This window comes from Otolemur garnettii, unplaced genomic scaffold (assembly GCF_000181295.1).
Source record: "Otolemur garnettii isolate 467f Iridium unplaced genomic scaffold, OtoGar3 scaffold00054, whole genome shotgun sequence".
In the NCBI taxonomy this organism is placed as follows: Eukaryota; Metazoa; Chordata; class Mammalia; order Primates; family Galagidae; genus Otolemur; species Otolemur garnettii.
This window is the reverse complement of record NW_003852449.1, coordinates 7,129,758-7,142,713: the sequence shown is the minus strand read 5'-3', so window position 1 is coordinate 7,142,713 and position 12,956 is coordinate 7,129,758. Positions and strand designations below refer to the sequence as shown.

Sequence of the window (12,956 nt, the reverse complement as noted above, 5' to 3'; positions counted from 1 at the left end):
TTTTTTTTTTTTTTTTTGGTTTGGGCTTCTCTCTTTGAAGTGGTAAGAATTTTTAAAATGTACAAGAAGATGATACCTACATTCATTTTCTTCAGGATCTAACACAGAAGGCAGCCATTAAAAAGGTAAATTACAAAACTCAAGTAAGATGAGTAATTTCAGGGTAGCAATAAACAAGAAGAGAGTGACCGTGCCAGGACTGAATAGATGAGCCATCTCAAGAAAGGTAACACTTGAGCTGGGTAGTCTAGGAAACCGTCAGAGGGTCACAGTCAGAGAGAGGATTCCAGGGAGAGTCTGGGATATGCAAAGGTAAGGTGAAGCTGGAGAGGAGAAAGTGTTCAGAGAAACACAGAAGGGTTAGTGTACTGAGTTAGTGTACAGGGTTAGTGTACTGGGTTAACATATGGAATTAGCATATGGGGTTAGCACACTGGGTTAGTGTATGAGGGTTAGTGTACTGGGTTAGCATGATGAGTTAGCATATTGGTTAGTGTACTGGATTAGTGTAATGGATTAGCATATGGGGTTAGTGTACAGAGTTAGCATACTGGGTTAGCATACTGATGAACAAGAGTTCCTGAGAGCTTGGGGTAGCAAGGAAGATGAAGGAAAGGCAGAAACTCCATTCATAGATACTTAACTGTCATGCTGTGGAGCTTGAATTTAATCCTGATAATAGGTGGGAGGTCTTTTTAAATTTTAAAATAAAGAATTTATATGTTCAAATTAATTTTTGTAACAGATAGGAGACACATAAAGCACAGAGTAAAGACACAAGTTGTGGAATAAAATGACATCATTGACAAAAGCCTGACCAAAGGTGAGGTCAGCAGGGCCTTAGGGAAAGGGGCAGAAAAGGACGGACACATTGATTTTGTGCACCCGAGAATCACAGACCTGGTAGCAAAGTGTTTCTTCTTTATAAAACATACATGTTATGTTTTATTATCTTTTTGCTTTTGATCTTTTGCTTAACTGGATTATGGTCTGAGAAAATAATCCATGTGTTTTTAATCCCCTGAAAGAGCTGACACTTGCTGTATGGGACAACACATGATAGATTTCTCTCCTGGGTGTGCTTGCAATAAGGAAGAGTTTGGGAGCATGACATACATCAATTCTGATAGTTGAGGTGTCCTCATTGTCCACGTAGTTCTTCCTTTGTTTATCTTTTTCCCTACTTACTCTACTTGGATTAATGTAGGAGAGTCTATAAAACCTTCCTAAAAGTCTATTAGTTTTTTTTTTCAACTCTTCTTATAGTCCTACCTCATTTTTGCTTCAGCAAATTGAGTCTATGTTATTAGTATTAAATATATATCAATTTAAAATTGCTTTATGTTGTTCATGAATTAAAGCTTTCATCACCAAAAACTAGTATCTTTTACTGCTAGTTATGGCTTATTTAAAAAAAAATCTATTTTGTCTAGTATTATTACAGCTACACTGGCTTTCATTTAGTTAGCATTTGCATGCTGAATTTTTCCACTTTTATTCTTACACTTCAGTATCCTTCATTTTACAAGCATCTCTTTTAAATAGCATGTGCTTATGTTCTAATTTTTCAAGAGTCTGACAATCTTTTTATTTTATCTGGAGCCCATAGTACTTTATTCATTTACATTACTGCAACTATTTATTTCATAATTCTATTTCATTTCATTTTGTAATTAATTTTCTATACCTTATTATTTTGTACTTTCTGTTTGTTTTCTGTTCTTTCATATTGATGGATTACATTATTATTCCAACCATTTTCCTGCTGCTAGTTGAGTATTTATTCATGGTTCCTATTATTTGGAGTGTCATAAAGTTGCAACATGTGCACTCAAGTTATCCAAAAACACCTATTGATACCTTTACCTTATCGAACAAAACACTCATCCAAGGAAAATTTATTCATTTTATCCTCATCCTAATATGTATTTAAAAGAAATACATTATATATTGTTATCATTCTATACCTGCACTATTTTAAAAAATATTGGCATATGGTAGGTTACTTATACTTCATTTCTTCTTTCCTTATAAACTTTCCACCAGTGATCACTTTCCTTGTGTTTAAAGTCTTCGTTTGGAATTCTCTCTCTATATTTTTAGTGAACTCTCTGACAGTAATTTTCTAAAAAATGCATTTTAGCTTACAGAGCTGCAAACAAAGAGGTCTTAACCCTACGACCAAAGATTAAAATTCTCCAGGGGATACCATAGTCACTCGGTAACGCTGTGTTTTCCTGAAGAGGTGTAAGACTTAGCCATTCATAATCATGAGATAGTAATCCATAATTAGTGATGTGGGAAAGTAAATAAGTGTATCAAAGTTACATATATATATAATATATTTTATCCTCATTATTAAAAGACTTTTTTGTTCATATGGTTATAGGAGGTAGTTTTTTATTTTAAGTGCATCATTACATAATTCCTCTGTCTTCAGATGGCCATTGTTGGTGTAGAAAGGTCAGCTCAAAGTCTCACATTTGACATGAATGCCTTTTTTTCCTCCACCCACCTTCAAAATCTCTTTGTCTTCAATGTTCTATGACTTCAATGTGTTTTTAAGTATGGGTATCTTTTTACTTACAGGTTTGATATTTTCTGAGCTTCTTATATCTGTTGATTTAAATTTGGTGTCTTTCATCTTGGGAAATTTGGGGGAATTCTTATAGGCTCAACAAATAATGCGTCTGTTCCCTTCTTTACATCCTACTTGATAATTCTTTTCATTCTGTCTTCCATGTCTTTCAACCTGTCTTTCAGACTTTCTGGAAGTTTTTGTTGTTTTTTTTTGTACTGCATTATAAATACATTCTTCTGATTCAGTTCATTAATTATTTCTTCAGTTTTGCTTAATCTGTTAAACATTCATTGTCTTTCTAAAATTTCAATAGTGTAGTTTTAATATGTAAATTTTTTTGTGTGGTTCATTTTTATAGCTGCTATGCCCTTTTTAATTTTAACTATTCACAAATGTAGTGAAGCTTGTCTTTTATTTCTTTAAATATAGTAATTTTTTTAAAGAGAATATTCCTAGAGTAAGTTCTGAGGGTGTTTTCTTGCTGGTTTTCTGTAAGCGTACCTTTTTTTCTGTGTGTTCTTGATTGATTTTGAGTCTTTGCTGTTTATTGTCCTTAAAAATATTTGCGGGATATTTTAATGCCTAAAATGATAGTTTCTTCCTCCAGAGGAAATTTGTATCTACAGGAAACTATGCACCACCACTTACATTAATCTAAGTGCTTGGCTGGAGGCTTATGTGGACCATCCAGTGACCTGAATTTTAGTTAAAAATCCACATAAGGGCCAGTTGATGACCATACCTCCAATCATGGATTCCAATATCATCTGACCCTGGTCACTTCAAAATGATAAGTTTTTACGCTCCTCTGGGTGTAGGAAGGAATGTGTATACTGGGTTTACTTCTAGTTTATTCTGACCCGTGGACATAGTTCTTTAAATTCCAACATTTTGAAGGAGGGCCTACCAATAAACCCCTTCCCAAGGAAATATTTTGAGTTTGGAGTTTTGTATTCCTTACCCAGAGACATTGACAAAATTTAAGCTCAAATTTGCCCACATCCAGAAAACTCACTTGGGGCAAAAGTGGCCTCATTTTATTGCTTTCATCAAAGTTGACAAGGTGTAGTATAGATTTATATTTTATTGGTTTTAATAATATTTTAAAAATATTTCCCACAATTTTTAGTTATTTTCATCAGAAGAGTTTTGCAGAATATTTTGGTTATTATATGCTGAGAAATGCATGTTTCTGATATTCCAGTGGAAAAACGGACCAAAAACTCAGAAGAAAAGACCTGCCTGGAGGTTTATGGCTGTGTGGAGACAGCTGAGAGTGAGTATGGACTAAGAACCAACTTGCTCTTGAATACAAAAACTTATGGGGTTAGACAAAAATAAAAGCTCCTGAAGGAGAATAAATATAACTAATCCAAGAGATATGGGGATCCATAGAATTGTGTTACAAAAATTGAAGTTGTTTCATGTTTCATAGGATATGAAAGTAATCAAAACAGTCAAATGCTGTCAAGAAATGAGTTAAGACTGAGAATATCTGAAAATATCTATTTTTGATAAGTTTTAATGCTATTTATGGCTATAATGTTAGCATTTTCTATGGAGCACATAGAACTTAGTTTATAGGTTTAGGGCACAAAAATGAATAGATAAAGGAGAGAGATGAGAAATGACAACTTTTCAAGAACACTGCCTATAAGGCAGAAAGACAGTTATTTCTTCTAACTTAAAAATATGTTAGGAGCTAATTATATATTTCTTTTCATCCCCACTGCCAACTCCATTATCTTTCAAATGGACATCTACAAATTTTCTGTAATATCTTTCTAACAAGCCAATGAGCTTCTCTTTCGACCTTCTCTAATTCTTCCCTGAGTAGCCAGATGTGCTTTTAAAAGAGAAGTCAGCTCACGCTTTTTCTTGCTCAAAACACTTTCTTGACTCAACCTTGCTTGTATACAAGTTGAGCCAAGCTCTAGCACTGGCCATATGCTCAACCATTCTCATCCTCATGACTATGCTCTGGAACTACATTTTCTTCCTTTTCCAACCTAACAAGCCCTTTCTTGACTTTATACCTTTGACTTTGCTCTTTCCTCCTGGGATGCTCTTTTCTGTGCTTTTTAATGGCTGGCTCATTACCTTCATTTAAATTTTACCTCTTTAAAAAGCCCAGCCTTAATGACCAGTTAGTAAAGTGTCTTTCCATGGTTAATTTTCTCTCACCATTATATTTGTTTCCTGCCTGTCATTACCATTTGCTCATATCTTGTTTATGTAAGTGCCATGTTGAAGCAACCTAAAACTCCCCATCCTTGCTTCATTCCATGCATCCATTGCAGTATATGGCATTATAGTTAGTGACATACCATAACTGATTGAATAAATGAGTGAATGGTCTAAAAGAGTAAAGACGTGAACAATGTCTTTAAGACCTGTCCCTTCAAGACCTGGAGTGTATGTCCATTTTATTAAATCTGGATCAGCTCTGTGATTACTTTCACCAACAGAATATAGCAAAAATGATTCTGAGCCAATTTCTGCACCCAGAGCATAAGAGACTGACGGTTTTACTCTCCATCCAAGTTTTAAAGTTCGGTAATGATTATTTGAAATAAATAGCCACTCTGGAAATCTTGACTCCCATGTCATATGTCCAGCCATTCTTCTGTAGAGACCATGTAAAGAGGCTCTGAGATTACATGGAGAAGGAGAGGGCAGAGTTTAGCTCAGGCTTCCAGATATTCCTAGCAAGGTTTCAGCCCTGTGCAGCCATCTTGGATCGTCCAAACCAGACCACCCATCCACTAATTACAATTACTATAATTGGGTGAAATAAAATGTGGTTCTTTTAAGCTCTGAAGTATTGAAGCAGTTTGTTACACAGCGAGAGATTACTGAAGCAGGTGTTTCCTATCCTCCAAAACTCAGCGGTTTGACATTATGAGTGGAGATTTGGCATAGTAAGACAAAAGGACCAGGGTAAGACACTGAGAAGGCACAGTTTACCTGACAGACCAAGCTGGTTCAGGAAAGCAAGAAATTCAGAAGGAAACTAATGGAGGAAGACAGTCAACAGATTGAATAGTTAGGAGCTTCCACACTTGAAAAGCAAATGCATTGAGGATGGGTTGTCTGGAAGCCAGAACATTGCTGTCAATGAACAGGATTTTGTTGAAATTAATATAATATGTCAGAGGTAGATAAGTTTGGGGTGATTACAAAATCTAAGATATGCTCATTGGAATGAAGTACTGAATTAGAGTGAAGAACAATGATGCCAACGTCAAACGTAAATCAGTGAATACATATTTTTCTCTCAAGTTATATTTGCATTTTCCCAATAAAACTGAAATTATTTGTAACTACCGGTCTTTCTATCAGGAAAATATCTTCGGACACATATTTACTTTCTAATGAATGATTTTCTGTGAGAATTTTTTGAATGACCTACTGGATTGTTTCATGAAGTTTAGAGTCTCAGTGGAAAGCATTCCTAAATTAAAGCCTGTGTAAAATCTTCCCTTTAAAAAGCTGCCCAAACTACCTATTCTAGGGTGGATTATCATCCTAAGAGAAGCTAAAAAGTGTGATACTGAGCACACTTAATACAGTCCAGTCAAGTCTGCCTATGGAAAATTTCTCCTGATGGAAGCTTCACTTTAAGCATACTAGCTATTAATAAGGTCAAAATTTCATTCTTTGGCATAGTCCAGTGATAAAAATAGACCTTTGCAGTAATGATTAATGTGCAGGGTGAGAACTTCAAATATGATGAAAGAAAGTTTCAGGTGTTAAAAAAAACAGAGCTCGTTGCTTGCATAGAATCTGATTTTTATGGCTTAAGAGTTATTCAGCTTACTTTATTATGAAATATTTAATACAAAAATGAAATAAATGAGATCATAAGAAAATAAATCCACTTAGGTATTAAGTACTTATAAGTAGAATTGCTTAAGAGAACTAAAAAGGCGACTATTATTTTTATTAAGGAAACAAAATAATTCCTAAAAAATAATATTATATTATACAGATTTTATTCATTTATATTAAAATAACTGGTTGAGAAGTCTATTGTCAAAATATCTCACCACATATATATTGAAGGGTGATGACTCTGAAGATAAAAATAATTTTTGTTGACATTGAATATTTAGCATGAGTTATTTGTTAAGATATTCACCTATATTATCTTTTCATGATAATTAACTTCTTTTTAATAGAAGAGACTGAAGAACAGAGACATTAAGCAAAGTCACCCAGCTAAGAAATACCAGAACATGTCTGAGTGCATGTAAACAGAGTATTAGTTTCCTGGAGGTAAAGGTGTGAACTTTTAAAGTAATTAAGAATTCAGTTAGCATTAATCCATTAAAACATGTGCTTCAAATCAATTCTGAGTTTAGCATTTTATTTTCTTGTACTTACTGGTTCAAAATGTCTGGGAAGATTTCCAAATAGGGGGTAGTTCTAATGTTTAAGTCCATATAGAGATATCTAACTTACTATTTGCAAAAAATAGTGCATGAAAACTTCAGATTATAGGAAAAAACGTGTTAGTAGTGTATATTTCTTAATAAGGCTATCAAAGATTGGTTCATATGCTATTTTTGACCTTATATATATTAAATTTTTCCTTTTGTTTCTTGAAAACAATCACCATGAGCACTAGTAGGCAAGAGTATCTTTGATTTTAAAAATAAAAAATGATGTTTACATCCATAATGAGATTTTTGAACTAATATTAAAGAAAATTAATATAACATATTTTTAAATTTGTGAGGTAATTGGGACCATAGACATTCTACATGCTTTATTGATGCTCAGTCACTGTGAAAGGAAAAGAATTCCTGCTTGTTGCCAGGGTTTCTTGTCAGAACGATCCTAATTTAATCACAAGAGGAGCACGGCTAACTATGCATACATTACAGTGTCATTCTTCCTAAAGCTGTTTCTTCCCAAGTTAAAAGACGGCTGTGTAAAACACTGTCTTCTGCTCTTCTCCTGGATTAAAGGAAGTTGGGAAAATTTTGCTCTTTTCCATTAACAAATCCAATATTTATAGGAGAAAATCTACAAGTTGGAGTATTAAGTCAGTGAATTAAATTATGCCATTGTACAACAAAAAGAGTTAAACTGCTACAATTACTGCATGAAAATCTCACCATGAACAGGTGGAAGGCTGCATACCCAAAGAGGGCATGGGAGATCAGCACCCCCATGCACGCTCCACCAGCCTCTCCTGTTTTGGCTGCTCCTTACAGTAACCCCCACCCTGTTATCCATGGGGGGTATAGTCCACAACCCCCAGTGGAAGCCACAGCTTGGAAATATTACTCAACTCTCTATATGTTATGTTTTGTCCTATACATTAGACGTAATACCATGTGTAATGATTAAAACATCACACACACTCCATAAATATACATAAATTAATGTAATAAAAAAAAGAATTGGAAAAAGAAAAAAGCCAAGCATGATGTTCGTGCTTATAATTCTACCTCTCTGGGAGGCCTAGGTGGATGGATTGCTTGAGCTGAGGAGTTCAAGACCAGCCTGAACAAGACCCTGTCTCTAGTAACAACAATACTAATGATCTGGGCATCATGGCAGGTGCCTGTAGTCCCAGCTACTCTGGAGGCTAAGGCAGGAGGATCGCTTGAACCCAGCAGGTAGGAATTACTGTGAGCTAGGCTGATGCCACTGTATTCTAGTCTCAGTGACAGTGTGAGACTCTATTTCAAAAACCAACAAACAAACCAAATAAAATAAAATAAAGTAAAATAAAATCCAACTAGAAACGGCATGGAAGAAACACTGGATGACTTTGGGCTTGGTGATGTCTCATCACCAAGGCAAAACGAAGACATGGTCTGCAACAGATATAATTTATAAACTGGACTTCATTACAATTAAAATCTTCTGTCCTAAAAAATCTCTTTCAGAAAAATGAAAAAGTAAAACATAGGGCGGCACCTGTGGCTTAAAGGAGTAAGGTTCCGGCCCCATATGCCGGAGGTGGTGGGTTCAAACCCAGCCCTGGCCAAAAACTGCAAAAAAAAAAGTAAAACACAGACAGGAAGAAAACATATCTGACAAATGACAGTTATCCAAAATATACAAAGAACACTATAAACCCAACAGTCAGAAAACAAGTGACTCGATTTAAAAATGAGCCAAAGACCTTCACACACACCTCAGCAAGGAAGATAAACAGGTGGAAATGAAGCAAATGAAAAGATCATCGGCCACCAGGAAGATGCAAATTAAAACAACAATGAGACACCATGGTACATCTGTCAGAACAGCCAAAATCTAAAACTCTAAACAGCTGCAGACACTGGTGAGGACGTGGAACTAGAGGAACTCTCACTCATTGCTGGGGAGGTGGGGGGGAGGCAAAACGACACACCCACTTTGCAGTACAGCTGCTCCGGGTTTTACAAAGCGCACACCCTGTGAGCCAGTAGCCACATACCTTTGCCATTACCCAAGTGAGTCATAGATTTATGCCCACAAAAATACCTGGACAGAGATGCTTACAGCAGCTTCGTTCATAATTGCCAAAACTTGGAAGCAATCAAGATATGCTTCAGAAGGTGAATGGGTAAACTGTGGTACACCCAGAGGATAAAATATTATTCAGCACTAAAAATACATGAGTTATGACACATAAGTGTCCTTCTGTGGAAGGACACAGAAAGCACGTATCACTGAGAGAGAGAGTCCAAGGGAAACGCAGGCACATGGCCACCACTGCAGGAGATGCTAGAAAAGTGGACAGAGGCTTCCAGGGCTTGGGAGGAATGAGGGTGAATAAATCAAGGCATGCCAAGAGGGAATAGTCAAGTTTAAAAAGCAAATACAGAAAAGCAAAATCCACCGTAACCTCACTCTCAGAAAGCAGGCACAAGTCTAATTAGATGAAAATAGTGTGTGCAATGAAAGATTCTTTGTGCTTTTCCCAGAAAGGCAATGAAATCATAAGATTTTTATGTTTACAACAGCTATTTTAATTCCAAGTTATTTACATATATGCCTATACTTTCAATGACAGATGATTAGTTTGAAATGTTCTTACTGTTTTATATTCTAAAAGTTTAATGTCTGGCAACAGAGATTTAATAATTATCTTAAGGTAGAAAGTATATTGTTTACAAAGCAATATAATACCTATTTATCTTGAGTGACATTTTATGCCTTAGTTCTTTGTTTTTGGTGGGGGGGGGGAGTACATTTAACATGAACCTAATTGAAATGTTCAATTAACCAGGTCTTTATTTGTTTAATAATAAAAAAGTGGCCAAACTAAAATGTATATTCACTATGTAATTATCAAGTAATTCTTCTTTTTTTTTTTTTTTGAGACAAAGTCTTACTTTGTCGCCCATGGTAGAGTGCCATGGTGTCATAGCTCATGGCAACCTCAAACTGTTGGGCACAAGTGATTATCTTTCCTCAGCCTCCCAAGTAGCCAGGACTATAGGCACCCGCCACAATGCCTGGCTATTTTTAGAGATGGGGTCTTGCTCTTGTTCTGGGTGGTCTCAAACCTGTGAGCTCAGGCAATTGACCTGCCGTGGCCTCCCAGGGTGCAGGGATTACAGGCGTAAGCCACTGCACCCGGCCCCAAGTAATTATTCTTAAGGTCAAGCGTTTAGAGCTCTGCTTTTTACTGTATGATCTTAAGTCTAAAGTTGGTTCAAAAACTTTGTATGCCTGTGAAGAGAAAAGAAATTTGCACCAAAATGTAAACCAACATCATGTCACACTGTTATGTTCAGCTGCTGATTTGGGGAGGGGGGCACGGGGCAGGGGGAAAGACTTTATCAATAAGAAAAATAGAGCATCAATTTCTATTTTTACACATTTTTTCCTATCCTGTATCTTGTACAGAGTACACAGAACAGTTCTTTTTGGAAAAGAATTCCAAACCTGAATCAAACAATTGGTAAAAGCTAAGAGCCAGTGCAGGAGGCGCTGTATGGGAAACAGAACAAATGACAGGCCTCAGCCTTCTCTGAACTAAAAACATAAATGGGAATTCACAATATAAGCATTTAAAAATACATCTGTCAAAATCAGGCACCTTGTACTAAAAGATGAAAGTTTGTTTCAGCTAAAGATGTTCAAAATACAACAAGACAAAGCAAAAACTAATAGATAAGTCATAGAAAATGTTTACTATAAGTCTTCCAGGGCCAACAGTATAAGGGTGGAATAACACTGGGAACCTGTGAGGTGTGAAGCCATCCTCAGGCAAAGGCAGGCAATTTAAACCTATTCAGCAAGAGAGCGATGTATTTTAAAGAAAACTAATTGCAAGTCTGATTGTAATGGGAAATCCATGAAGGTGGTTTGATCAATGATGCAACATATTCTTATTGATGAAATCAGCCTTCAATCTGGTCTGATTTCTCTTTCGAGCCTCTTCGAATTTAAGTATGTGCCTTCATAATGCAACAAGCCGGTTTCACAGCTAGGATGCCAATGGAAGCTGGCAAGGTGACTTGCAGCACGGCACTGAGCGAGATTTGAGGTGCAGCGCTTACAGAGGGATCAGAAGGGCCGGAGGAAAGCAATCTTCAAAGCCTCACCCCCTTCTGTCTTTTGTATTCATCAAGGCAAGGGATATTTCAGAAACTTTATAAATAGCAAGCATCATTTCAATAAAATTGTCCTCTTAATTAACTCTGAGTTGAGTGAACCCCAAAGCCCAATTAAGCAGAACCACCATCTCAGAAAATGAACTAGGAAGATCCATAATTTGTGCTCATGTTTGATTTACAACACAGAGAAAATGAAATATAACAGAATAAATTTCACAACAAGTTTTGAATTCTGCCTATAGACTATGATGTCATGTAACCGTCCTTCAGGGAAATTCATTCATTCATTCATTTATGAAATTCATTCATGTAAAATTCCAGTGTTGTGATTGGTTCTGGTTAAACAGAAATGAAAACAGAATGATTCTCTTAAACATTAACTTAGGATAGGCCTTAAGACTAAGTGAACTGGGGACACCATCAAATTCACACTCATATACAACAGAAGATGAGTGCACATAACAGCAGGTGAGCATCCATTCAAGAGCTGCAGGAGCTTACCAGTGATCACAGAATTAATTCTCAAAAACTTGAAAGAAGAGCATATATTTTGTATTCATTTTTATGCTCAGGAGATGACGATTTTCTTGTTAGAAGTATTTGACAAAAGAATGCACAGTTTGCAATGATATTAAAAAATGAATTGAGAAAGTCTATTAAACAGGTGTGGTTCTGACACAGAACGTTACGTTTTGGATAAATTAAAATAAGGATTATAAAATTTTGTGGTGACTTGGATACACAATGTGACAATCTCAAGATACAGGAATAGGACTCCTGTTTATATAAATGTGAACCTGGGCTGCTTCTAGCACATGCAATTCCTCTTGGGGTTCTTTAGAACAACAAGATGAGCCATTGGGGAAAAGAAAGTGAAGGTAGAGGGGCGGCACCTGTGGCTCAAAGGAGTGGGGCACCAGCCCCATATACCAGAGGTGGCAGGTTTGAACCTGACCCTGGCCAAAAACTGCAAAAAAAAAAAAAAAAAGAAAGTGAAGTTAGAGAAGGTGGAGCTAGAGGAAATGTTTTATGAGAGCACAGTTGGGACAAGAGGAAGGAAACAGGAAAAGGACAGTGCTCAGCGGAGCAGAGCTCCGGCCCCTTTAGGCCTGAGAGAGGAGGCAGAGCAGAGAGAGGCTGAAATGTTCCTTGGGTCTCATAAAGACAGAAGAGAAGAGGAGATTAAGATTGTCCATGTAGATGGAGGATTCTGGGAACGTGCTGGAATCCAAAGCGCCTGGCAGCTCCCTCCTCACCTAGACAACGTTTGCCCTTTCAAAACCTGTCTGATGTAAACATTATTTTTTGTAATTCTAGCATTGATTGAAGGCTTGCAACTTCCAGGGGAAGGCTTGGGCAGTAAATTACAGTTAATTTTGGCCAATTTCAGCAATTAGCATAGACAGTAGCAGCCACACATGCCCCACTCCCAGCCCCTTGGCAAGCAGCTGCCCACACATTTCTAAAGCAGCCCGTGCTGTCTGTGGTAGCCAAGGCAAGCAAAAAGGACCCTGCTCTCCAAATATTGAGGATCTGTGCTCTGACCACTGGCTGCTGCTACTGGCCACAGAGGAATGCTGAAGCGGGGGTCACTGTTACTGCATGTCCCCCAGTTGTTTCAAGCCCCTTGTCGGCTAGCCAAAGTGTATTCCAAGGGATTAAAGAACAGGCATCCACTCTACCCCTTCATTATTTTCTTTCACTCTTTGTTTAGGGAGCCAGACATTAAAGACCAGGCTACTAAAAGCACCTGCATCTATGGAGAAAGTTAGAAAGTGACCACCCACAGTCAGGGAAATGTACTGTTC

At 36.8% G+C, this 12,956-nt stretch overlaps 1 protein-coding gene across 1 annotated transcript in view; it reads right to left on the bottom strand.

Annotated features, from left to right (window-relative positions):
* The window catches only part of MDGA2 (MAM domain containing glycosylphosphatidylinositol anchor 2), a 739,157-nt gene that overhangs the window by 101,778 nt on the left and 624,423 nt on the right, over positions 1–12,956 (bottom strand). The window lies entirely within an intron of this gene.